Source organism: Calidris pugnax, unplaced genomic scaffold, assembly GCF_001431845.1.
Source record: "Calidris pugnax isolate Ruff unplaced genomic scaffold, ASM143184v1 scaffold3, whole genome shotgun sequence".
NCBI lineage: Eukaryota > Metazoa > Chordata > Aves > Charadriiformes > Scolopacidae > Calidris > Calidris pugnax.
In genome coordinates, this window is record NW_015090799.1 from 1,367,958 (window position 1) to 1,395,842 (window position 27,885).

General features: G+C 43.3%; 1 long non-coding RNA gene across 1 annotated transcript in view; it reads left to right on the forward strand.

Annotated features, from left to right (window-relative positions):
• The first annotated feature begins 4,509 nt into the window (after nt 1-4,509).
• LOC106885183 overlaps nt 4,510-27,885 on the forward strand; it is a 149,360-nt gene continuing 125,984 nt past the window's right edge. Inside the window, exon 1 of the long non-coding RNA XR_001411398.1 lies at nt 4,510-4,631. This is a non-coding gene — a long non-coding RNA (uncharacterized LOC106885183). The remainder of the gene's footprint in view (nt 4,632-27,885) is intronic.

The window sequence follows — 27,885 nt, forward strand, 5'->3', positions numbered from 1 at the left end:
TCAGGCTGGATATTAGGAAAAAATTTTTCACTGAAAGGGTTCTCAGCCATTGGAATGGGCTGCCCAGGGAGGTGGTTGAGGCCCCATCCCTGGAGGTGTTCAAAAGCCGGGTTGATGTAGTGCTGGGAGGTCTGGTTTAGTGATGATGCTCCTTGTTTGTTGTGTGGGTGTCTATTTTTGTCAGTGAGGTTGACGGTTGGACAAGATGATCTTTAAGGTCCCTTCCAACCTAGAAGATTCTGTGATTCTGTGAACATTGACTGGCCTTGACTGGCCTTTTCTGCTTCTCCCACCGCCCTGTCAGCAGGTAGGGAGCAGAGGGGCACAGAGGTGGGAGGGGACACAGCCAGGACGGCTGACCCCCACTGAGCAAAGGGACATCCCATGCCGTATGGCATCATAGTCAGTATATTGAGCTGGGGGGAGAAGAAGGAAGGAGGGGATGTTTGGAGTCACAGTGCTTTGTCTTCCCCAATCCCCATTACCTCTGCTGGAGCCTGGCTCCCCTGGAGGTGCTGAGCCCATGGGGAGCAGGGAATGGATTCTTTATCTTGCTTTGCTTGCGTGTGGGGCTTCTGCTTTATCTATTAAACTGTCTTTATCTCAACCCATGAGGGTTCCTTATGGTTTTGTCCGATTCTTCTCCCCATCCCACTGGGGCCATGGGATGAGAACTCGCTGAGTGGCTGTGTGGTCCTGGCAGCTGGCTGGGGTTAAACCATGACATAGTGTTCAAGGCCAAGTTGGACAGGACTTGGAGCAACCTGCTCTGGTGGGAGGTGTCCCTGCCCGGGGCAGGGGGTTGGAACTGGATGGTCTTGAAGGTCCCTTCCAACCCAAACCATTCTATGCCATCTATTACTGATGAGATGTGATACACAAGGGCTAGAGATGTGCAGTGCTGTAATGGCTGAAATTCAGAGAGAAACTGCAAATATTACAGTGTCTCACATTAAGCTCAGTATTAGTTAATAAGGAATACTGCCTCATTTCTCTCCCTGAGTTTTCATTCACACATTGCCTTCAAACACAAAGGAGCCTTCTGGAATTGAGGTAACTTTATTACTGATGAGATGTGATACACAAGGGCTAGAGATGTGCAGTGCTGTAATGGCTGAAATTCAGAGAGAAACTGCAAATATTACAGTGTCTCACATTAAGCTCAGTATTAGTTAATAAGGAATACTGCCTCATTTCTCTCCCTGAGTTTTCATTCACACATTGCCTTCAAACACAGAACAAAGGAGCCTTCTGGAATTGAGGTTGGTTATCCTAACTGTATTTTCTATGGAAGTATTTGGGTTTTGGCATGAACTTGTCAGGTACCATACGTCTATGAGCTGTTGATTAATTAGGGATCGCCCTTATATTTACTACCAGATGTTTTCTGCTTCAAAAGGGAAATTACATTTCCAGGTATTTGAACAGCTGCATCATGTGCAAAATTGACATGGTTTAACATAGTATGCACCTGCCTTGGAATTTGGGTGTTCTTCAGTGGAAAAACATGAACTAGTTTCATATGTATAAAATGTATGAGGCCACTAACGATCGTCACACATATATAAAACCACAATGGAAGCAGAGTGATGAAAAGGTTGTCCTAAGAATTGAAGAAAAAATTAAAAATTGCTCCTCTCTGCGGTTAGTAGGGAAGATTTATGTGTGCCATGGGAATATCTGGCTTTTAATTCATGTCAGGAGGTAGCTCTACGGTGTCAGAGACAGTTTCTGTACAAAGAATGCCCCAGTTCATAGGTGCTCCCTGGCATTGGGGAGTGTACAGTTCCTGCCAAATGCTATAAAATGCTGCAAAGGTTGAAAAAAAAGTCCTAACCCACACCAAAATAGCTCGCAGCATTTCGATGTTATGGATTCAGAGGAGGTTGGTGATTTTTCTGTGTCATTGAGCCATGGTGCAAATTGGCACTATTGCGTGCGGGTGTTTTGGGCTGATGGGTGTAGTCTAGGCTGCCCCCTCTGTGGTGTCTCATGAACAAGTTCCACATTATTATTAATATTCTTGCTGATGAAGATAAGCATAACTGAATATAACCTTTAGTCAAAACCAGATGAATTAGCTTTTGTTTTCTATGTTTATCAATTGTATGTTTTTGATGTATCTGCCTGATAAATTTGAAGTAATTGTACTTAAGAGGTGTTTCTATTTCATAGTTAATCACAAGATTTCTAAATATGTTCGTTATAAAGCACATTATAATCACGAGACACACATGTTATCTTTTTTTCCCTCCAACACACACAGGTTGCTGGAAAAAAGGAATGTGCAATGGAGATTGTTAATATGGAAGTATCCTAAGAAATGGCATACCGTTTGAGAAAATAAACACACTAGACTTTGGCACGAAGGATGATTAATTTTACCATGAATTAATGGAGACAGGTAAGCTGAAAATCACTTTTCCTTCTATTCTTTCTCTCATTGATATCGTGTTTCTACTAAGGTCTGCTCTTATTTTCTTTCCAAACTTTATTCTTGGCTGTTCATCTGTAACTTTTCATAGAATCATATGTGGTTATGTACGACAAAAAAATGTTCCAAGAGGTGATTGGTGACCAATTTTTAGGACAGGTCTCAAACTCACTTTTAAATGGGTAACCATAGGCTCTCCATTGGTAGCAGAAGTAAATGATAGGGAATGGCTTTCTTGGGACTCCTCAGTTACTCTTGTAGCCATGTTTTTTTGTGCTTAAAGCATATTCTGGATCTGAATTCCAGTTGCATCAATAACGAAGAAAGCGTTTGGAAACCTCTTGTATGGTCTCTTCTTCTTTCTGACTTCTGCAGCTTCATAAAGTAATTAAAGGAAGCCAAGGCTGTATGCTGTTAGAGCTCCAAGCTAAAGAGAATAAGCATTAAGCAACATAGAATGAATTTTTAAAAGGCACAGCCTCCTTCCTTTTTATCATGTTAGTATCAGAAATATACTCCTAAATAGAGTGTGTCAGGGTAGTGGTAGCTCAAGCATCTCTGTGGCAGAAAGGGCACTCTGGTACCAGAGTCTGGAAATTCTGTGAAGTAACAGAATCACAGCAAACTAACATCAAACACCGTCAGAGCAATAGATGCCATTTTCTTCTGAAGTTGATTATATTATCTAGGAAGCATAAGTATTGGTCATTAGTATTCAGAAAAGCCTGCATGCAGTCCGAGGGGTGTGGGGAGCAGCAAGCCTGGAGCCTTTTGGTAGAACATCAAAGTCAGTCGATGTGAGCACAGTCTTTTATATTGTATTTGTACAGAGGAAGACTGAATCATGAGAGAAATGTAGAGTACGGAAGATCTTTCAGTACCATGGGCCTGATTTTTCACTTCTTTGCATCTTTGTGATTGGGAAAAGTGAATTCTGATGGCTACCAGAACTGAAGTGGGCCTTTTTACATTTCACTTTTCAGATAATTAAATGGATTTTCAAACCTTTCGGTGGGGAAGAATCAGTTCTAATGATGTTTTTCCTTGTACTAGTGTGTTCCGGGATTTTTTTCCTACATGTGAGTATTCTCACTTAATGTGAGAATTATTTTGAGCTGTGAGTTCCACAACCATCCAGGTCTTGGAAAAGCTTTCCAGAAAAAAACTGATAAATATTGAAAAAAAATATATAAGATCATCAGGGGTTTTTCTATTATCTTTTTTTTCTCCCCAAAGAAAAGCAATCTGTAAAAACCCCTTATTCTTCTATTCTTCTAAAGAATAATTTGTTTCCTTTTTGGTATTTTTCAAATGGGTGGAAAATCATTTTACAGAAGGGCAGTTTTTAGTGTGCCTTATAGTTGAATGGGACCAACTTCAGTGGTAAGACTATTAGAAAGTAACGGGCGATGATGAATGTAACGTAATTAAGACAATGAGTTTAGAGAGGTGGTTTATGAAAGTTTTTGGTGTGTCAATGCAGTACAAGTGGAGAACTTTCAAAGATGGTGATGAGCTAAATTTGAATAAATTTGCACTGGTTAGTATCAATTTGGAGGCAAATTGAAGAAAGATAGAAATTCTAAATGAATTTCTAAAACTAATAAATGTGAAAACATGAAGTCCTAACCCACACCAAAATAGCTCGCAGCATTTCGATGTTATGGATTCAGAGGAGGTTGGTGATTTTTCTGTGTCATTGAGCCATGGTGCAAATTGGCACTATTGCGTGCGGGTGTTTTGGGCTGATGGGTGTAGTGTAGGCTGCCCCCTCTGTGGTGTCTCAACAACAAGTTCCACGTTATTATTAATATTCTTGCTGATGAAGATAAGCATAACTGAATATAACCTTTAGTCAAAACCAGATGAATTAGCTTTTGTTTTCTATGTTTATCAATTGTATGTTTTTGATGTATCTGCCTGATAAATTTGAAGTAATTGTACTTAAGAGGTGTTTCTATTTCATAGTTAATCACAAGATTTCTAAATATGTTCGTTATAAAGCACATTATAATCACGAGACACACATGTTATCTTTTTTTCCCTCCAACACACACAGGTTGCTGGAAAAAAGGAATGTGCAATGGAGATTGTTAATATGGAAGTATCCTAAGAAATGGCATACCATTTGAGAAAATAAACACACTAGATTTTGGCACAAAGGATAATTAATTTTACCATGAATTAATGGAGACAGGTAAGCTGAAAATCACTTTTCCTTCTATTCTTTCGTTCATTAATATCGCGTTTCTACTAAGGTCTGCTCTTATTTTCTTTCCAAACTTTATTCTTGGCTGTTCATCTGTAACTTTTCATAGAATCATATGTGGTTATGTACGACAAAAAAATGTTCCAAGAGGTGATTGGTAATCAATTTTTAGGACAGGTCTCAAACTCACTTTTAAATGGGTAACCATAGGCTCTCCATTGGTAGCAGAAGTAAATGATAGGGAATGGCTTTCTTGGGACTCCTCAGTTACTCTTGTAGCCATGTTTTTTTGTGCTTAAAGCATATTCTGGATCTGAATTCCAGTTGCATCAATAACGAAGAAAGCGTTTGGAAACCTCTTGTATGGTCTCTTCTTCTTTCTGACTTCTGCAGCTTCATAAAGTAATTAAAGGAAGCCAAGGCTGTATGCTGTTAGAGCTCCAAGCTAAAGAGAATAAGCATTAAGCAACATAGAATGAATTTTTAAAAGGCACAGCCTCCTTCCTTTTTATCATGTTAGTATCAGAAATATACTCCTAAATAGAGTGTGTCAGGGTAGTGGTAGCTCAAGCATCTCTGTGGCAGAAAGGGCACTCTGGTACCAGAGTCTGGAAATTCTGTGAAGTAACAGAATCACAGCAAACTAACATCAAACACCGTCAGAGCAATAGATGCCATTTTCTTCTGAAGTTGATTATATTATCTAGGAAGCATAAGTATTGGTCATTAGTATTCAGAAAAGCCTGCATGCAGTCCGAGGGGTGTGGGGAGCAGCAAGCCTGGAGCCTTTTGTTAGAACATCAAAGTCAGTCGATGTGAGCACAGTCTTTTATATTGTATTTGTACAGAGGAAGACTGAATCATGAGAGAAATGTAGAGTACGGAAGATCTTTCAGTACCATGGGCCTGATTTTTCACTTCTTTGCATCTTTGTGATTGGGAAAAGTGAATTCTGATGGCTACCAGAACTGAAGTGGGCCTTTTTACATTTCACTTTTCAGATAATTAAATGGATTTTCAAACCTTTCGGTGGGGAAGAATCAGTTCTAATGATGTTTTTCCTTGTACTAGTGTGTTCCGGGATTTTTTTCCTACATGTGAGTATTCTCACTTAATGTGAGAATTATTTTGAGCTGTGAGTTCCACAACCATCCAGGTCTTGGAAAAGCTTTCCAGAAAAAAACTGATAAATATTGAAAAAAAATATATAAGATCATCAGGGGTTTTTCTATTATCTTTTTTTTCTCCCCAAAGAAAAGCAATCTGTAAAAACCCCTTATTCTTCTATTCTTCTAAAGAATAATTTGTTTCCTTTTTGGTATTTTTCAAATGGGTGGAAAATCATTTTACAGAAGGGCAGTTTTTAGTGTGCCTTATAGTTGAATGGGACCAACTTCAGTGGTAAGACTATTAGAAAGTAACGGGCGATGATGAATGTAACGTAATTAAGACAATGAGTTTAGAGAGGTGGTTTATGAAAGTTTTTGGTGTGTCAATGCAGTACAAGTGGAGAACTTTCAAAGATGGTGATGAGCTAAATTTGAATAAATTTGCACTGGTTAGTATCAATTTGGAGGCAAATTGAAGAAAGATAGAAATTCTAAATGAATTTCTAAAACTAATAAATGTGAAAACATGATGGATGTAGACTTGTCTGATTTTATATTTATTTTCTCTCTCTCTCCCTCCTAGGAAAAAATAGTTAAAACTAACTTTGTACTATAGGTATCCATTCTGTTACTGCTACTTGTCTTTGAGAATTCCTATCTCCAAGCTGTGTACCACCTGCGGGGTGGAATTCTCCCCATTTATTTATATATGTCTTGCAGCTTCAGGGTTGTTTTTTTTTAAATACTATTTACTGACAGGTCCCACCAGGAATTTTTTTGACTAATATATAAAATTCCTCAAATTATATTTCTGGGTATAGATAATACCACTGTCAGTTTTAGAGAAATATTTTTTAAAAGTACATTTTAGGATTGCTTGCTTATACTGCAGAGGAGAATTGTTGTGCACGGATTAACATTAACATTCTGTAAAAGTCTGCTTGAAATACAGGGTATGTGCATTGCTTGAGAAAGCACAAGTACCAGATGTGGTGTTTGGATCATCTGGCTGCCCATACTATTCTCTTTGGGATAAAATGAGAAATCCCCAGGCTTGTGTATGAGGTTTGCCTGGCAAGGGTTTGGTAGTGGGGGGGCTGCAGGGATGGCTTGTGTGAGAAGCTACCAGAAGATTCCCCCATGTCCAATAAAGCCAATGCCAGATGGCTCCAAGATGGGCCCACCGTTGGCCAAGGCTGAGCCCATTCTCAATGGTGGTAGCGCCTATGGTATAACATATTTAAGAAGGAGGAAAAAAACTCATGTAAGAAGAGCAACAGTGAGAAGAGAGGACTGAGCAGATGTGAGAAATCCAACCTCTCCGCAGATACCAAGGTTGGTGAAGAAGGAGGGTGAGGAGGAACTGCTCTGGGCACCGGAGCAGAGATTCCCTAGGGATTAACATTAACATTCCGTAAAAGTCTGCTTGAAATATAGGGTATGTGCATTGCTTGAGAAAGCACAAGTACCAGATGTGGTGTTTGGATCATCTGGCTGCCCATACTATTCTCTTTGGGATAAAATGAGAAATCCCCAGGCTTGTGTATGAGGTTTGCCTGGCAAGGGTTTGGTAGTGGGGGGGCTGCAGGGATGGCTTGTGTGAGAAGCTACCAGAAGATTCCCCCATGTCCAATAAAGCCAATGCCAGATGGCTCCAAGATGGGCCCACCGTTGGCCAAGGCTGAGCCCATTCTCAATGGTGGTAGCGCCTATGGTATAACATATTTAAGAAGGAGGAAAAAAACTCATGTAAGAAGAGCAACAGTGAGAAGAGAGGACTGAGCAGATGTGAGAAATCCAACCTCTCCGCAGATACCAAGGTTGGTGAAGAAGGAGGGGGAGGAGGAACTGCTCTGGGCACCGGAGCAGAGATTCCCCTGCAGCCCGTGGTGAAGACCATGGTGAGGCAGGTTGTCCATCTGCAGTCCATAAAGGGTAAAGGTGGAATAGATGTCCCCTTGCAGCCCATGGAAGTTAAACGTTGAACAGATGTCCACCTGCAGACCGTGGAGGTTAATGGAGGAGCAGATGTCTCCCCGGAGCCCATGGAAGTTAAAGGTGGAGCAGTTGTCCACCTGCAGCCTGTGGAGAACACCACACTGGAACAGGTGGATGCCTGAAGAAGGCTGTGACCCTGTGGGGAGGCCGTGCTCCTGGCAGGAGCTGTGGCCCCATGGAGAGAGGAGCCCAAGCTGGAGCAGGGGACTTCTGACCACATGGAAGACCCACGCTGGAGCAGACTGTTCATGAAGGACTACACCCCATGGGAAAGACTCATGTTGAAGAATTTAATGGAGAACTGTCTCTTGTGAGAGGGACCCCACGGAGTGTGAGGAGTCTTCCCCCTGAGGAGGAAGGTTTGGCAGCCAATGTGTGATGAACTGACCCCAGCCCCCATTCCCCGTCCCCCTGCACCGCTGGCAGGGAGGAGGCAGAGAAAATCAGGAGTGAAGTTGAGATGGGGAAGAAGGGAGGGGTGGGGGGAAGGTGTCAAAAGATTTAGTTTTTATTTGTCATTGTCCTAATCTGATTTGATTGGTAAGGAATGAAATGAATTGTCCCCAATCCGAGTCTGTTTTGCCCGTGATGGTCATTGGTGAGTGATCTCTCCGTGTCTGTGTCTTGACCGTGAGCTTTTTGCTATATTTTGTGGAGGGGGGTGACAGAGTGAGCTTTGGTGGGCACCTGGAGCCCAGCCAGGGTCAACCCACCACAGCTTGTCATGATGATGCAGGGAGGTATTAAAGAAGTTCACCTTTTTTTTCCCCCTTCAGCTCAAACGGGAGGTTTGCAGGTACTTCTAGAGCAACCAAACCATGTTACCTAATATTTGACATAAATTGGACAGAACCATAGTGCAATACATCCACTTGTTATGGTTTTGCCATTTTTTTCATAGGTGGCTTAAATCTACTTAATACCATAGTGATTAAACAAGTTTTGTTGTAACGGAGACAGAAATTGGAGTTAATGACAGTTTTTATCAGCAAGAAGTGTTCAGGTGCATTACCTATACTTCAGCAGTCAGGGGTTTAACCACATGCCTTCATAAAAGCCTTAGCAACCAAAAGTAACTTTATCTCCTTCAGCTGGTGTAACTTGAGGGCATGGAAGGTTTAATACTCGGCACTGGTGAGGCCTCAACTCGAGTACTGTGTCCAGTTTTGGGCCCCCTACCATAAAAAAGACATCGAGGTGCTGGAGCGGGTCCAGAGAAGGGCGACAAAGATGGTGAGGGGTCTGGAGAATAAGTCTTATGAGGAGAGGCTGAGGGAGCTGGGGGTGTTCAGCCTGGAGAAGAGGAGGCTGAGGGGAGACCTTATTGCTCTCTCCAACTCCCTGAAAGGAGGGTGTAGAGAGGTGGGGGTCGGTCTCTTCTCCCAAGTCACAGGCGACAGGACAAGAGGAAATGGCCTCAAGTTGCACCAGGGGAGGTTCAGGCTGGATATTAGGAAAATTTTTTTTACTGAAAGGGTTATCAGGCATTGGAATGGGCTGCCCAGGGAGGTGGTTGAGGCCCCATCCCTGGAGGTGTTCAAAAGACGGGTTGATGTGGTGCTGGGAGGGATGGTTTAGTGATGATGCTCCTTGTTTGTTGTGTGGGTGTCTATTTTTGTCAGTTCGGTTGACGGTTGGACAAGATGATCTTTGAGGTCCCTTCCAACCTAGAAGAGTCTGTGATATTTTCTAACCTTTAAACAGGAAGGGACTTGGGTAAAATGCAGCTCCCTTCTGAAATTTTTTGTCCATCTAAAATTGTTTTTTTTTTCAATGGAGCAAACCTTTCCAAACATGTCTCAGAAAGCCCTTAGGCTGAGCTGTGTCTTTCTCCTCCACCACCTAAGAAGATAAATCGATGTGCCTGAAGCGTTTTGCTCTTCTGTGTCACGTTCCCCATTGCGTCTCAAAGTCTGGACAAATAACCTTTTTTTGAGAAAAGGCAAACACTTCAAACACTCTCGTTATGAACCACCAACAGGTGAGAAGTCAATAGCATTTATTTTCAAAATTTCATACTCAGCTTGGGTAATGAATTGGCCCTGCTGAACCCGTGCCCTCTTAGACTTTGTCATCTGCATCAGCAAAATGTTCCTGGAGCTTTTCCCAAGTAGCAGGTCACTGCCAGAAGAGCAGATCCTAAACTTGCAGCTCCTGTGGGCTTAAAGGACAAACCATGGGTTGAAAATCCAGGCTCAGTGCTTAATGACTTTATAATCCAGGTAGTGTAGTCCTCAAAATCCACTGCAATAAAAGCATGAAAACACATTCTAGAGAAGTTTCACCTTGCCCCAGAAGGATCAGGTTGATCGTGAATCTCCTAAGCTTTGGAGACTAATGTTTGCAAAAGCTTTGAAATGCTGGCCTTGCAATCATAAATCCGTGTATTCTGACCTTCTTGGAGAACTGGCTTTCCTGCAAAAGGTTTTCTAACTGACCGACGAAATTTCAAAGACTGGTTTAGCAACAGCTTCTCTTCTTAGGTGAGAAATGTTAAGAACATCAGTATTAGGATATTGGCACTCTTCAACTTCTCAGACTTCGAAGCCGAAAGAGACTAATTACTGTGAGAGTGATGGAGGAAGGGAAAAAGCAAAGGACAGAAGTCCAAATGTCAGGAGCCAAAAGCTAGAGCAAATGTATTTAAAAAAGATTTGAAACCCTTTTGGAATAAGGAGTTTTTACGTGACCTTATGTGACATTCAAGAAGAACAGCCGTTCTTCCAGAATGATGAAGAACTGGCTGAAAGTGCTCAGACTTAGTCCTCGAGGAACTGACCTGCTGTCAACAGATAAAGGTGGTTCCACAGATAATTTAAACCCTCGCGGCCAGTAGCTGGTGGTAACTGCTCCCTACTGCTCAGCAGCACAAAGGTGGAGCTGCTTCCTGCTTGGGGGTAGTTCATTGCTTTTTCTTGCACACTTCACTGAAATGTTTGCAGGTTTATGTTCTCTTGAACTTGCAATTCATAGAACCATAGAATGGTTTGGGTTGGAAGGGACCTTAAAGACCATCCAGTTCCACCCCCTGCCCTGGGCACGGACCCCTCCCACCACACCAGGTTGCTCCAAGCCCCATCCAACCTGGCCTTGAACCCCTCCAGGGATGGGGCAGCCACAGCTTCTCTGGGCAACCTGGGCCAGGCTCTCACCACCCTCACACCAAAGAATTGCTTCCTGACATCTCATCTAGACCTCCCCTCTTTCAGCGTAAAGCTGTTTCCCCATATCCTATGGCTCCCCTCCCTGATCAAGAGTCCCCATCCCTCCTGGAGCCCTTTGAGGGATCCCCTTTAGGAAGGGGCTCTAAGGTCTCCCCGGAGCCTTCTCTTCTCCAGGCTGAACCCCCCCAACTCTCTCAGCCTGTCCTCCCAGCAGAGGGGCTCCAGCCATCAGAGCATCTCCGTGGCCTCCTCTGGCCCCGTTACAACAGGTCCATGTCCTTCCTGTGCTGAGGACTCCAGAGCTGGACACAGAGCTCCAGGTGGGGTCTCCCCAGAGCAGAGCAGAGGGGGCAGAATCCCCTCCCTGGCCCTGCTGGCCATGCTGCTGGGGATGCAGCCCAGGATGGGGTTGTGTTTCTGGGCTTGTGTTGAATCATATATCATTACTTTCTCAGTAACATTTTGAAGTGTTTGATCCAAGCAAGTGGAAGTGTTGCCAGAACTGTCATATTGTACCCTGGTCCATAAGACATCATATCTTTATGGTTTAGACTTTTCCCCATGGGTTGTCTTCCTTTTCAGAGATGTCATTTGCCACTGAATCCATCTTTCTCAATGTGGTTTGAAAATCTCTAGAAAACAAGGCCCGTATTTGAATTGTAATGCATCCTAAAGGCACAGGAATTCTGATAGTGTTCCAAGATATTTGAAATTTGAACTTCATATCACTTTTAAATAAAAAATGTGGCTATAAGAATTGTTTCTAGATGATGATGGAAGTGCCTCTCAATATGTAAAAATATGTTGGATTCAAATGTGTCTCACAAGTACTAACATTAATTCTTTTGGAAGAAAATAGAGCGACAGAAATTTTGTAAGCATCAGTATTTTTCATCCCTCTTATTTTATACATATAACCCTCATTCTATTTTTAATGTTCGCTCAAAGTGGAAAGTTTCCCAAGTGAAAATCTGAGCACAATTCCCGGTGAAATACAGGAGAACCTTATTTCCCATAGTGTCTTTGAAATATTTAGCATAAATCTGTGAGTGTTGTGTGTCCCCAGAGGTGCGTGAAGTTTACGGACAGCTCTACTTCAGATTCAAGGTGTGGCCTTTGTGCCTTGCTCTCTAAGAACAAAAAACTTTGTGACTCAAATGACTACTTCTTTTCACCCTTCCTGCTGCCGCCACGGATTGTTTCCACATGAGTGGTGCTCAATGGATTCAAATCCAGCTGGCGGCCGGTCACAAGTGGTGTGCCCCAGGGCTCAGTGCTAGGACCATTTCTATTTAACGTCTTTATTGATGATTTCGATAAGGACATAGGGTGTATCATCAGCAAGTTTGCAGATGACACCAAGTTAAGCAGGAGTGTTGACTCCCAGGAGGATAGGGAAGCCCTACAGAGGGACTTAGATAGATTGGATCACTGGGCCAAGATCAACGGCATGAGTTTCAACAAGGGCAAGTGCCAGGTCCTGCACTTGGGCCACACCAACCCCCTGCAGCGCTACAGGCTGGGGGAAGTGTGGCTGGAGCTGCCTGGAGGAAAGAGACCTGGGGGTTCTAGTTGACAAACGGCTGAATATGAGCCGGCCTGTGCCCAGGGGGGCAAGAAAGCCAATGGCATCCTGGCTTGTATCAAAAATAGTGTGACCAGCAGAAGTCGGGAGGTGATTGTGCCCCTGTACTCAGCACTGGGGAGGCCACACCTCGAGTGTTGTGTCCAGTTCTGGGCACCTCAATACAAGAGAGATATCAAGGTGCTGGAGCGAGTGCAGAGGAGGGCAACAAAGCTGGTGAAGGGCCTAGAAGACAAATCATATGAAGAGCGGCTGAAGGAGTTGGGGCTGTTTAGTGTGAGGAAGAGGAGGCTGAGGGGAGACCTCATCACTCTCTACAACTACTTGAAAGGACACTGTAGAGAGGTTGGTGCTGGTCTCTTCTCACAGGTAATTAGTGACAGAACGAGAGGGAATGGCTTCAAGCTCCAACAGGGGAGGTTTAGATTGAACATTAGGAAGGAATTTTTCACCGAAAGAGTGGTCGGGCATTGGAACAGGCTGCCCAGGGAGGGGGTGGAGTCCCCATCCCTGGCTGTGTTTAAGGGCCGTTTAGATGCAGTGCTGAGGGACATGGTGTAGGGGAGGACTTTGTAGAGTAGGGGAGATGGTTGGACTCGATGATCCCAAGGGTCTCTTCCAACCTCAATGATTCTATGATTCTATGATTCTATGATTCTATGAAGCTAGGGCATTATGTTGCTGATCAAACACTGCATGGAGAATCTCCTACAGCTTAAGTTCCCTCTGGAAGGATATGACACCGTTATGATGGAAAAATGCTTTCAAGTATGGGTTTGCCAGGAAACATATAGCATTGCCTGGGAAAAGGATCCATACTGCTAAAGCTACTGAATATACTGATATAAGTTAAGAACTTTTAGAATTCTTAATAATACCCCATTTCTTTCATTTCCAATTCCCTCTCCACACTTTCAGAACACCAATTAAAAAGTTAGCCCTATGATTCAACACAGATACAATACTTGTCCCCATCTTGGAATGTAACACATTAAGTAGCAAAACAATCTTATGACTGTAGTTTCTCTTATCCGTCTGCATAGAGATGTTTTGGCATTTTAGATCCTTAACAAATCACTTGAAATGGATAACTCCCCCCCATCCCCCCTTTTGACATTATTTTTTTTTTTTTTTATTCTCTTTTATTCCATAAAACTTCATATTTCCAGCTCTGCAAAAGTACAGGATATTAAAACTGGATTCAGGAGTAAATATTGCCCACGTCATGGGTAAGAGGGTGAGGATTACTGAAATAGAATAAGGGATGTGAGGCTCTGCAGAGGCAGGAGTAGAGACTGAGAAGATGAATTAATGAGCAAAGTGCAGGGGAGGAGTGAAAATCAAAGGTTCATGATTAAGTGCATTATCATGGGAACATCACACAAAATGATATATAATCAAATGATAAGTTGCATGGCTGGAAAGGGCTTTAAAAAACATTCTCTTTTACTGTCTTGATTCACATGTATGGCCTAATATGTGTTATTTAATGAAAATTAAGCACTCTTAAGTTACTCATACCAGCAAATCTCTGTATTTTAGAGAACGGGTTAGAACTCTATATTTAATTCAAGAAAACTGGCAAATCTCTGTATTTTAGAGAAGTGTGTGCTTAACTGCGTGTTAGAACTCTATATTTAATTCAAGAAAACTAGGAATTACTGCAGAAATAAATGGCCCATAATTTGAAGTAAACACTGGAAGTATGTGAGGACTTGTCGGAGCTGTGTAGGAGAGCTCCCTGAGCAAGGCTGACATATGGCTGCTGGTGTCCTGTGGGGAAACGTACAGTGCAAGGAGGTAATAATAATCCTTCTTGGAAATAAAAGTCAGAAGTGCTAGCAAACGCCAAGAAATCATCAGGGATTTTTTTTATTTATTTTTTTTTTTTAGAGCCTGTTGGGTCAGAAAAACCTCAGTAGGCTCATGTATTTCTTTAACTCTAGAAAAGGATTCAGCGTGGGTCAGGGAATATGAGGGCTCGTTGAGTGAAAGAACTTCTCCTCCCTTGAGCCAGTGGTTGCTGCTTCCAGGGGGGTGTATTAGTTTCAGGAGGTTCTGCTTTTGAGCCATCCACCTGATCTCCAGCACTCTTGATTTCCTGCAAATTCAAAGAGCTAAGGCACTAAGAATTTCAGGAGTTCAGTTCCTATGTTTTCAGATACAGATAAATAAAATAGCAACTGGTCTGGTGGGAGGTGTCCCTGCCCAGGGCAGGGGGTTGGAACTTAATGGTCTTTAAGGTCCCTTCAAACCCAAACCGTTCAGTGATTCTATGATTCTAAGATTTCTGGAAATGTATGTTTTAAATGATCATATGTTTAATAACAAACGATTGAACTATCCAGTAACCAGAAGCTTATTTTTTTTCCTTCTAGATTATCCTTTTCATTTCATATAACGAATTATGACAAGTAAATCTGGGGTTTTTTTTTTTTTAAATGGTAGTGGTGATCACTCCAGGTTCTGAATGATGGATGTTCATATGGCAAAAGTTATTTTTATGAACAAGTTATCTCTAAGTACGACTGGCATGCACTTAGCTTTAGGAGTATGTTCAGAAGGTAGGAATAGAAATAAAATCATGTTGTTGATGCAACCGGATAAGTGTTAAGACACGTAGGCAGAAGAAAGTATAGCAGAAGTTAGCACAGCCATTAACTGTTCAGTACATGGAGAAATACAGATTTTCAAGTGCCATCTTTGCCAATCTAACACTTACTGAACTATTAATTTATTTACTTCTCTGTTGCAATTGGTTTTGGAAATATAGGTATTAATTGATGTGTTGCATTTGTATAGAGAAATGCTCCTGTTCATGTTTGTTGTATGCTGAGATTTCCAGGAAAAAAAAAGCAACATAATTTGAAGAATGCATGTGATACTAATACAAATCAAATAATTTGCCAGCCAGAGTCACTTTTATTTAGAATTCTGTTACTGTATTCTGTCTCACTGTTAAACACCAGCTTGTCTGCTCTTGAATGTATTTACCCCTGCCTTGCTAATTATAATTCTCTGCTTTTGGAAACCTACCTTTTTTATTAGCATGAGGTTGGTTCTTAGGATTATTTTTTTTTCCTCCCAGGTCAACCTTTATGCCTGCAATGAGTTCCTCACAAATGTCCTCAGAGCTGACTTCTTTAAAAGTTCTCTTTGCAGCTTTTCTTGTTTTTTGGTGCCTGTAAGAGTTTTCTGGTGAGTGCAAAGCAATGGTTTCCTGAGGTCAACGTTTCCCTTCATCAGTAGCATCTTCCCCTTCACCTGCCCTTTTGCTGGGTTCTTGTTCTTCAGCATTTCCCAGCCAGTTCAGCTGTGTGTGGAACAAGCCAGCCCCGTGCAGCTCGGCTGTCAGCAGAAGGCAAATCAGGATAATTATTCGTTGTTGCTGGTGGAGATTTTTGTATGTCTAATTTTGAGATAAACTGCCTTGATTTAGGAAATTTGATGACTCCATGACAGTTAATTTTATCAATACTTTCACAATACAATCCGTCTCTATGGTTTCCTTCTGTTCCAGTGTAACATACCCATCCATTCAGACGAGGCTTTATGGTTTTTTTTAATGGAATTTTTAATTTTTTATGGAATTTTAACATTATGGGTATCAGCACATGAAAATTGCAGGGTTTTTTTACTAGACGGATAGATGACAACAGCAAATTAAAGACCGAAATAACAAATTGCTGAATTAGATTCAGTGAGCTGTGAGTTCTGCATGCCTGTAAAAATACTGACCTCTAACTTTATAGCAATATTTTATCATCCACTGATGGATTTGTCCTGTTTCCAGATGTAAGATTTGAATCCCCTACGCTGTTTATGTCTAAACAGTCTGCCAACACATTACTTAAGAAACCCTAAGAATATAATTATCTGTTTCCTGCTACTACCACAGTACAGTGCTGTATTATACTATTATAGTATATAATACTCTATAGTAATACTATGTAGTAATAGTATTACTGTTGATCTGGTTCCTCCTATTCCTTGGCAGATGAGAGTTGCTTCTAACTCGGTGTGGTTAGTTCTCTGTCAGCAAGAGCTGATGGCCTTAGGTGAGTCTGGGATTCCTTAGCAGTTGCATTAGCATGGAATTCTTGGCTGCTTTGTAGCCTCACAGATCTGGGCTGTGAGCAGTTGAGCTTTGTAAACAGGTGGGTAGAAATAAAGAAGGAAGCTAAACCCGTAATGTTTACTCTAGTGCTTCTCCTGGAATACTGCCAACGTGACTGGGAAGATCACGCATGAGATCTTCCAGCAATTATCCGAGGCTATGGATGTAGCAAAGTGCATCCTTTATATAGAACCAAACAGGAAAAAAGCAAAATAGCAAGGGGGAGAGAAGCAGGAGGGAATCACAGAATCACAGAATCTTCTAGGTTGGAAGGGACCTTAAAGATCATCTTGTCCAACCGTCAACCTGACTGACAAAAATAGACACCCACACAACAAACAAGGAGCATCATCACTAAGGGCCCAAGAGGTGATTGTCCCCCTGTATCACTTCAGTGTGGTGGTGTCAAATGCAGCACTGTATCACTCCTGTCTGATGAGTTCCTTGTTCTCCTCATCCTCTGTCCTTCACCCCAGATGGGCGTGATTTACCAAGAGAGTGTGTGGACTTAGTTCAGCCCTTAGTGTGGAGGCACTTCCCCGGCTCAGCTGGACTCTGCAGTTCCTGAAACTTCCTCCTTCCTATGAAAAAATCTCTCCTTCCTATGAAAAAATCTCTCCTCTTTTGGTATTGCTTGTAAATATGTATAGAAGAAATGACTCTGGCTTGTTAACATTTTCTCCATTTTCTCTCTTATTTGTGATGGGGATGAAGTGGGTTTTCTTTGTTAGTTCTTCTCTTTAAAATACTGTATTTTTTACAGTAGGAGACATTATTTTGTGGAATGTCTGAACCTAGAGCTTTCCAACTTGGTATTGATTGTAAATATGTATAGAAGAAATGACTCTGGCTTGTTAACGTTTTCTCCATTTTCTCTCTTATTTGTGATCGGGATGAAGTGGGTTTTCTTTGTTAGTTCTTCTCTTTAAAATACTGTATTTTTTACAGTAGGAGACATTATTTTGTGGAATGTCTGAACCTAGAGCTTTCCAACTTCTAACAGCTAAACCTTGATTTCCATTTGTAAGGGTGAGGAATGATTGTTGGGCTCAGAGTCAATGCTCTGGTGTTTCTGAAAATGTGATTTGATATAGAAGGGCAGTAACACCAAATGTCGTATTTATTGGTAGATTCGCAGAGAGCTCAGAGAATTAAGAGACTCGTGCTTTTCTTTTGTTTGCTTGTTTTTAGGGGAAGACCCTTAATGGCAGCACTGTATTCGGGTTGTGCCCAATCAATACCAGGTCTCCTGGAGCCTTCTCTGTCCTCTGCTGCTTGGCCTCTTTGCCCCCTGAGACTGGGGCAGGGAGGTAACTCCTTGGCTACTCATTGCTTATTTCACTTGTTTCACTCAACTTTGAGGTTTTTGAGACTGGTTAAAGCAGAGTCAGCTCGAGCAGAAGTGGGAGAAGTAGGAAAAATGAAAAATAAGATTTGACCAGAGGCATGTTAGTTCATTGTAGGAAGGGATTTTGTTGAATTAGCAGTATCCTTCCTTCCAGCGGAGCTGCACTTCAGGAATTACTCAAGCAAATTAGACAAGAAGAATTACTCAGGCAAATTAGACAAGCAAGCATCTTAAGGCAATTCTCCAGGTGGAGCCAAGTCAGTATCCTTTATTATCTTCTCAGTACTACGAAAAACTGCCCTCTCATTGAATTAGGATAACTCCCACCCTCTGGCCTCCAGTGATACAAGGGAATAGGGACTGGATGTGAAACTGGGGGGCTGGGTGCCCATGGGGCAGCTTTTTAATGCTAGTGAGGTTTTTTTAAGGTTTCAGAGTAACAAGCAGGTATCACCACGAGGAAGAAAGGAATGATTTCTGTCAGCTTTTGCATTTGGATGCTCTTACGCATTAGATACCGAAATATTGGGTAGATGTAAATAAAGGATTGGCTTTATGGAACCCAGACATTTAGCTTACTAAAAAACTTGTACTTCCTAAATGCTTTTACATCTTTGCAAGTCATATGAATGCAGGATTTAAGACCATTACACTTCCCTACAACCATCATAAATACAGGTGAGATCTCCTCCCCAGGTCAAGTTTAGTCAAGTTTCACTGAATTTTTATTCAATTCACCGAGAGTGAAAGGTTCTTATATTTAGAATAATAGGGAATTGGGATGTTCAAAAGGAAAAGCCAAAGCATGAGAGGAGGAGAACAAAAATGCAAGCTTTTTCATGGTGCAGACTGTGGTAATGGCTTTTAGATGTCACACTGTCAAAGTGGATCCAAACGTCAGAAAGGGGGAGACAAGTGTTGCAGCGTCGTGTCTGGGGCTGATCAGTCTGGCTGTTCATTTGCCCAATGTGTCTTTAGTCCCATTCCCATTCCTGTCATTCCAGAGAGAGCCTGGAAGGTTTCTCACTCCCAGCTTCATGCTGCTGATGGAAAGTATTTTTGACTTATTGTTCCTGTGTACAGATAAAGAAAAATGAATGATGATTTTAGAAACTCCTAGATTCAGCACACAAGAAAAAGGAATTTCTCCCCTTTCTGGAGAGGGTGCAGCAGAGGCTACAAAGATGATGGGGGGCCTGGAGCATCTCTCTAGAAGGCTGAGGGGGGATCTGATCAATGCTTATAAATAAAGTGGAGGGTGTCAGGAGGATGGGGCCCGTCTTTTTTCAGTGGTGCCCAGGGACAGGACAAGAGGAAGTGGACACAAACTTGGGTATAAGAAGTTCCACCTCAACATGAGGAGGAACTTCTTTCCTCTGAGGGTGGCAGAGCCCTGGCAGAGGCTGCCCAGAGAGGTGGTGGAGTCTCCTTCTCTGGAGACATTCAAACCCCCCCTGGACATGTTCCTGTGGGACCTGCTCTGGGTGGCCCTGCTCTGGCAGGGGGTTGGACTGGATGATCTCCAGAGGTCCCTTCCAACCCCATAGCATTCTGTGATTCTGTGATCCCGTGACCATCAATGCCAAAATCTGATAACTGCAAGATGTAAAGCACATACCTCAGAAAATGAGCATTACTGCTCTGGGTGGCCCTGCTCTGGCAGGGGGTTGGACTGGATGATCTCCAGAGGTCCCTTCCAACCCCATAGCATTCTGTGATTCTGTGATCCTGTGACCATCAGTGCCAAAATCTGATAACTGCAAGATGTAAAGCACATACCTCAGAAAATGAGCATTGGCAAAGTAGCTCATAGGTGAAGGATGATAACGGCTTCTTAGGGGTTCTCAGTTCCCCATGAAGTGATGGGGCACAGCCTGGAGGTGCAACTGGAGTCCTCAACAGAATCACAGAATCACAGAATCTTCTAGGTTGGAAGGGACCTTAAAGATCGTCTTGTCCAACCGTCAACCTCACTGACAAAAATAGACACCCACACAACAAACAAGGAGCATCATCACTAAACCAGACCTCCCAGCACTACATCAACCCGGCTTTTGACCACCTCCAGGGATGGGGCCTCAACCACCTCCCTGGGCAGCCCATTCCAAGGGCTGAGAACCCTTTCAGGGAAAAAATGTTTCCTAATATCCAGCCTGAACCTCCCCTGGCACAACTTGAGGCCATTTCCTCTCGTCCTGTCACCTGTTCCTTGGGAGAAGAAACCTACCCCCCCTGGCTACACCCTCCTTTCAGGGAGTTGGAGAGAGCAATAAGGTCTCCCCTCAGCCTCCTCTTCTCCAGGATGCAACTGGAGTCCTCAACAGCGCTGGGCTGTTGGTACCTGCGCTCAGTAAAGGCTGCCCAGGCATGGAGTTCAAACTGGTTGTCTGACTTTTAGATAGCCAGTGTCAGGGGAAATACATCCCCCGGCAGGTGACCCGAGCAAAATTCAGTACCCACTTCCATCTCAGTTTGCTCCGTGGAATCCTTCCTGGCTCCTGCTCTGAGGGAAAACCGCCATGTCATTGGCATAGCCATGCAGGAACAAATAGAAAGTTAAGGTGGTTGGTAACTCCAAATATTTTTTTAAGGAACATCCTGAGAAGTTTTGAAAAACTAGAGGTGAATTTGCAGCTTCTGAAAATGAGCACAGCTTTCCTGAAGTCAGTAGAGCAGCACAGATTTAAACCATAGGAAAATTTACTCTGTACTTTTTAAAGATGAAAATTATTTGTAATTAAAAATGTTGGCTTGACCGTGGTTTCATTGCACGGATGGGATTGGCATCAAGTTTCCCAGGACACTTTTCCTCCAGCAAATGCCTTGCAGGCCTGTTCTGATCTTCCTGTGCCTGTTTAATCATTAATTTTTGCTTCTGTTGCCAAGAATGGTGCCAGTTTTAGTTCGACTGTTGACAGTGATTTTTTCTGCACATCAGTCTGCTAGGCTCTGTGCTGAGATCCACCAAACTTATTTCCAATAACAAGTGAGAACATCCCCCCCTTTTCCTCCTCCACACGCTGCTCTTATTATAGGGATTGTGTTCACATCAAAGCTGTCAGAAGGTTGCTGTGATCTCATTAGCTATACTTATTTCTACCTACAGAATAAATGAATCATCCACCGAAACGGCACTGAAGACCAACTGGTAAGACTCACATGGCTGTATGGATGTATATCCGTGCTGAGAATAGATGCCTTCTCAAGGCTGGGTTTCCAGGTTGTTAAAATTGCTGGCTTTGCATAAAAAAGGGTTAAGGGTTAAGTCAGACCTGAGGTTAATTTAGTTCTAAAGTCTTGAACAAGAAAACAAAATCGTTAAACTCTTTTAACAAGTAGATTTATAATTTTGTACAGCATATGAAAAAAAAAAAAAAAAACCCAACCCTTTCTATTTATAGAACATTGAAGGATCTGAAGTGGAAATATGTTTTAATGCTTGTGGATTTTTTTTTTTTTTTGCTTTGTTTTTGTTTATGTAGTTAAAATACAGAGTCATTTTATTTTATGGCTGCGTGAGGTAAATTAGATAGGTGATACCCAACAGAAATTAGCCAAGTTTGATTCAGCCAATTTAAATACTTCTGAATATAAGCGTGCACTGTAGAGGAGTGAAATCGGATTAAATGGGAAGATGAGCAGAGCCTGGATGTAGCCAGAACCTGAATAAGTGCTAAATAAGTGCTGTAGGGATCCTGGTGGTGGATGACAGCAGGTGCAGGACCTGCAGAGTGAACAAGTGAAAGGATTCTGATGTCTGACTCCTGATTACTCCTACTATTTGAAGATAACTTTAGAAGCTAGTGGGAAGAGTGGTCACTTCGAACTGAATTTTGTCACAAGCAGCAGGCATTTCTAGAGGAGCTGGGCGATGGAGAGTGCCCCTGGCCACAAGCTGAGGCAGGCACCTCGCTAAAGTTGGAGGGCTCTCCTTCACTCTTCATGGAGGAGAGAGGGAAATAAGTCTAGCAGAGAAAAGATGGAGAATTCAGAGTCGGTTTGTTGGACGTGGAATTCTTCTAATTCTGTAGCATTTTTCCTTATAGTTAAAGAGTTCTACAGTGTTGAGAAAGTGAAATTTATTCTGCTGATAAGGAATATAAGGTGAAGGAAAACATAAAACTCAACATCTTCTCTTTTCCTTCAGTGAAACGTAGATACCCCGACTAAAAGCATTCGTTGCACAGAGGGGCTCCGCGTGTCATGGACACACACAGCTTCTCTGTGTCCCTGCAGAACCAATCCAGTGGGATGAGGGAAAGTCTGGCCAACGAAAACAAATCATAGGCAGAACACAAGCACACTGAAGAGCAGGAAAAACAGCTTTTCCTGGCATAGCTTTGGCAGGAGTTTGTTCCCAGGTGGCCAAGAAAGCCACCAGCATCCTGGCCTGTATCAGGAACAGCGTGGGGAGTAGGACCCAAGAGGTGATTGTCCCCCTGTCCTGGGCACTGGTGAGGCCTCACCTTGAGGACTGTGTCCAGTTTTGGGCCCCCTACCATAAAAAAGACATTGAGGTGCTGGAGTGGGTGCAGAGAAGGGCAACAAAGATGGTGAGGGGTCTGGAGCACAAGTCTTGTGAGGAGAGGCTGAGGGAACTGGGGGTGTTCAGCCTGGAGAAGAGGAGGCTGAGGGGAGACCTTATTGCCCTCTCCAACTCCCTGAAAGGAGGGTGTAGAGAGGTGGGGGTCGGTTTCTTCTCCCAAGTCACAGGCGACAGGACGAGAGGAAATGGCCTCAAGTTGCCCCAGGGGAGGTTCAGGCTGGATATTAGGAAAATTTTTTTCCCTGAAAGGGTTCTCAGCCATTGGAATGGGCTGCCCAGGGAGGTGGTTGAGGCCCCATCCCTGGAGGTGTTCAAAAGACGGGTTGGGAGGAGTGCTGGGAGGTCTGGTTTAGTGATGATGCTCCTTGTTTGTTGTGTGGGTGTCTATTTTTGTCAGTCAGGTTGATGGTTGGACAAGATGATCTTTAAGGTCCCTTCCAACCTAGAAGATTCTGTGATTCTGTGTCTGTCTCATTCCCAGAAGCGAGAACAATCAATCTGAACTAGGAGTAAGAATTGCAACCTACACCATGGAAACTTCGTATTGCCAGAATTCAATGCCTTATTTTTGGGGAGCGTCATAAAATTCTTACAAATGGAGGAATGACTTTTGTAGACGGTCACGTGTACAGAATAGTGTCCCCTGTGGTACTCTGGGGAATTTCCCAAACTATCCTTTGTGAGCAAAGTACGTTGCATAAAAATTGTATTTCCTCATAGTTTCTTGCAGTGATTCAATCATGTCACCTTGCTGTCAGATGCCGGTAACCCTCTGTAGATATCCAAGGATGATCTTCATTGTTTCCACATCACGCTACATCCTTCTGAGACAAATATTCATAGGTGAAAAAGTAAAGCTATTAAATAGTAATCTATTTAACTTCAAGGGGAAAAATTGCTCTGTGTGATCAAGCCTCATGAGACAGAAAAACATTCTTCTCTGGCAAATTGGCTGAATGTTACAAAGATTTACACGAACAGTGACCTTTGAAAATCTGGTATTTCGATATCATGTACTCAAGTAAAAAAATTTGTGATACATATAGCTGATCTAGCTGATTCTGTTCACTACCCATCCGCATGTCTGTGTGTCTAGATCAGGGAATGGAGGAGGTTCACCTCCCTTCTCTTCACACACATGCACATAATAGCAAATAATATTGCCTAGAAACACTCCTCGGTGTCTGCCAAGCAATCCCTTCCAGAGTCTCAGGGTGTGTGGTACAGACAGTGGCATCAGCCAGTTGTGTGGTGTGTGGTGAGTAGGACTCAGGAGGTGATGGTCCCCCTGGACTGGGCACTGGTGAGGCCCCACCTCGAGGGCTGTGTCCAGGTTTAGGACCCTCACTACAAGAAGGACATTGAGTGGCTGGAGCAGGTCCAGAGAAGGGCAACGGAGCTGGGGAGGGGTCTGGAGCACAAGTCTTATGAGGAGAGGCTGAGGGAGCTGGGGGTGTTCAGCCTGGAGAAGAGGAGGCTGAGGGGAGACCTTCTCGCTCTCTCCAACTCCCTGAAAGGAGGGTGTAGAGAGGTGGGGGTCGGTCTCTTCTCCCAAGGAACAGGTGATGGGACAAGAGGAACTGGCCTTAAATTGCACCAGGGGTGTTTCAGATTGGGGAGGAGGATAAATTTTTCCATGGAAAACATTATTAAACCGTGGAATGGGCTGCCCAGGGAAGAGGTTGAGGCACCATCCATGGAGGTACTCAAAAGTTGGGTTGACATAGTGCTTAGAGACATGGGTTAGTGATGGTTTTTATCAGGTAGGTTGATGGTTGGACTTGATGGAACAGATGATGAGACAAGAGGAAATGGCCTCAGAAGGTTTAAGATGGATATTAGGAAAAATTTCTTCACCAAAAGGGTTATTAAGCCTTGGAATGGGTTGCCCAGGGAAGTGGTGGAATCGTCATCCCTGGAGGTACTTAAAAGCCGGGCAGAAGTGGTGCTGAGGGACATGGACTAGTGGTGGTTTGTGTCAACATTAGGTTGATGGTTGCACTCGATGATCTGAAAGGTCCCTTCCAACCTGGACAATTCTATGATTATATCTGAGTTAATGGGGTAGCTGTAAGCAAAAACAATGCTTTTCCTTTTCCTCGGAAAGGGAGGTGCTTCCAGTCCCATCCACTCCTGACATCTGAGCAGAGGAAGGAGCTCCCTCTGCTCTCTTCCTGGCTATTCAGACTTACAAGGAGCAAGAGTTCAAATGCTTGGGTGGCAGTTAGACAGTCGTGCGTACCAAACCAGCAATATGCCACTGGTGCCGTGTAGCACAGGGATGCTCTGATAGGGAAAAGACTTTAGAGAGAAAAAAATTATATATCAATATTTTTTTTCTTTTTTCCCCAATGATAAGTATAGTCATCTACCAGGAAAAGTCATTTTATATGTTATGTCCCATTATAAACAAATGACTTAGTGGTTATGTCATAGTCATAGGTTCTGAAACCTGTCGGAAGGCAGCCCTTTTACTTTAGATCTTGTCTATAAAATGAAAGAATGGTTTACACTTTCTGCAAATTTACGTGTTTGAGCTTTACAAACAAGTCCTTGCCAGAACAAGATATTTTATAATATATTAATACCCTGGGCTTCATTTATTTTATTATATTCACCAACTTTATGAAGTCTTGGATCAAGACAGAGCTGGCAAGTAACATCATTTTTGTTCTTACTATCTATCTCATTTATCTATCTTATCTCTATCTTCCCTCTTTATCTCACTTCTAGCTGTTTTAGTGTAAGCAGAAGGGCTGTAGTACCCGGGAGCACAGCCTGAGAGTCTTGGTCTCAGCTGATATAAATCAGTGCAGCTCCTTTAAAGCATGAGAATCCAGGAGAATCTGGCCCTTAGTATCATGTAATGTTACTGGGTTTTGATTTCCAGGAGAGCTGAAAGAGTACAGAGGTCTCCAGGTAAAGGGAATGGAAGAGAGGGGCCAGCAGCTCTGAAAACCAGGGCTGTGATTTCTAGGAGGTCAGAGGAATTTCTGAAGAAAGGGTGAAGTTCTGCTGTATCGTAGGGTCTGCAAGGCCACTGATTTAGCCAGGGGTACAGAGTTGTGGGTGGTACACAGGTATAATTCAGCTTCTGGAGAATCCTCTGTGTGGTTTGTTTGGTTTTTTTAATTTTTATTTCTATTTTCATTCTGGAAACAGGTTGCTTCCAGATATATTTTCTGTGTTACAATCCACTAATTGTTGTTTACAATTTCCATTTTTTTTTTTGAAGCGTGTTGATGTCTCTGGTAAAGAAACACAGTGCATTGTGGTGGGTAATACCTACGAAATGTTTGGGGAAACTGAGCGAGATCTTGGCTGCAGGGATGCACTCAACCTTTAAATACCAATTCCCTTCCAGCAGGGAGAAGGCAACGACTATAAAAAACTCTTTTGGAACTTACCCCTTTCCTACTTCAGGCAAATAGCATCAACAAATACCAGGTCCAACTGAATTTTGCTGCGCTGTGATCTCTCCATCCTCAGGGCACACGCTGCCCAGGAAGGTGATGGAATAACAATTATTTTCTCCACCTGTAAGGAGTTTTCACACACGTTGGGCATCACGCTGGGTCGTTGTACAGATTATTGCTAAAAGCAAAGTGCTAGGCTAAAGCCAGGTTGCAAATCCTGCTACTGTCTATGTCTGTATGGAGAGGAAAAAACAGAAGCACAGGGCAAAAGTCGAAAACCTGAAGGTTGTTGTATGGAGAGGAAATAAAGAAGCACAGGGCAAAAGTCGAAAACCTGAAGTAATGTAAACTTCTGTTACACTTGACATTTGGGCTTTTCCAGCGAGTTCTTTGTGTAAAAGTCCATTCCTGGGCATTACTGTCACTTCTGCTTTCCCTATGGAACATTAACTCTGTTTTCATTGCTCACATCAAGCAATGATCAGACGGAGCGTGGCATATCCGAGCTGATAACCTATCATTTGCTTGCTTTTAAATACAGACATATACACATAGTTCAGTACCGTCCCTTTCCTGCTGACTTCTTTTGGTAAAACGCTGGTCCTTCTGTGTAGAAGAAGAAAAAAAAAACAACAATATGGAAAAAAAAAAAAAACCCAAGCAAACAAACAAAAACCCCAGTGTTGTGCTTTTTTTTTTTTTTCCCTTTGCTGATGAAATATTTAAAGATATGCTTGTGAAATGAGAAGAGTGTTCTGTCAGGCTGGATGTGAAGAGGCCATAAGGCAGGGCAAGCATCGTACCCGTTATTTGCCGTGTGGATTGATTCATCTTCCAGGAGTGAGTTTTGTTCCCTATGAGAAGAATCACAGGAGGGATGCTCCTCTGCACCACCTGTAGTTGTGGTTTTGGGGGTTTGCCAGTACAAAACCTTGCCTGAGGAACTGAGAGTGATGAAACAAGCCGCTCCCCTCATTTTTCCATTTCTGGAGTCTTGAGATACCGGTGATGTCTTCATGTAGCCTGCTGCCAAGGGGGAGTTCCTAAATGCTGCAGCCCATTGAAAAGTGGGGAAATGAAGTGTTTTGCAGCAATCACAGAATCACAGAATGCTATGGGGTTGGAAGGGACCTCTGGAGATCATCTAATCCAACCAACTGCCAGAGCAGGTCCACCCAGAGAAAGTCCCACAGGAATGTGTCCAGGTGGGGTTTGAATGTCTCCAGAGAAGGAGACTCCACCACCTCCCTGGGCAGCCTCTGCCAGGGCTCTGCCACCCTCACAGGAAAGAAGTTCCTCCTCATGTCATGGACCACTGGGTGGATAAGGAGCTGGCTGGACGGCCGCACCCAAAGGGTGGCAGTCAACGGCTCAATGTCCAGGTGGCGGCCAGTAATGAGTGGTGTTCCTCAGGGGTCTGTACTGGGACCAGTACTATACAACATCTTTGTTGGAGACATGGACAGTGGGATAGAGTGCACCCTCAGCAAGTTTGCTGATGACACCAAGCTTGGTGGCGCAGTTGACACGCTGGAGGGAAGGGATGCCATCCAGAGGGACCTGGACAGGCTGGAGAGGTGGGCCCGTGCAAATTGCATGAGGTTCAACCAAGCCAAGTGCAGGGTCCTGCACCTGGGACGTGGCAACCCCAGGCACAAATACAGGTTGGGTGGAAATTGACTGGAGAGCAGCCCTGAGGAGAAGGACTTGGGAGTGCTTATGGATGAGAAGCTCACCATGAGCCGGCAGTGCGCGCTGGCAGCCCAGAGAGCCAACCGTGTCCTGGGCTGCATCAGGAGAAGTGTGGCCAGCAGGTCTCGGGAGGTGATTCTGCCCCTCTACTCTGCACTCGTGAGACCCCACCTGGAGCTCTGTGTCCAGCTTTGGAGTCCTCAACACAGAAAGGACATGGACCAGCTGGAACAGGTGCAGCGGAGGCCATGGAGATGATCAGAGGGA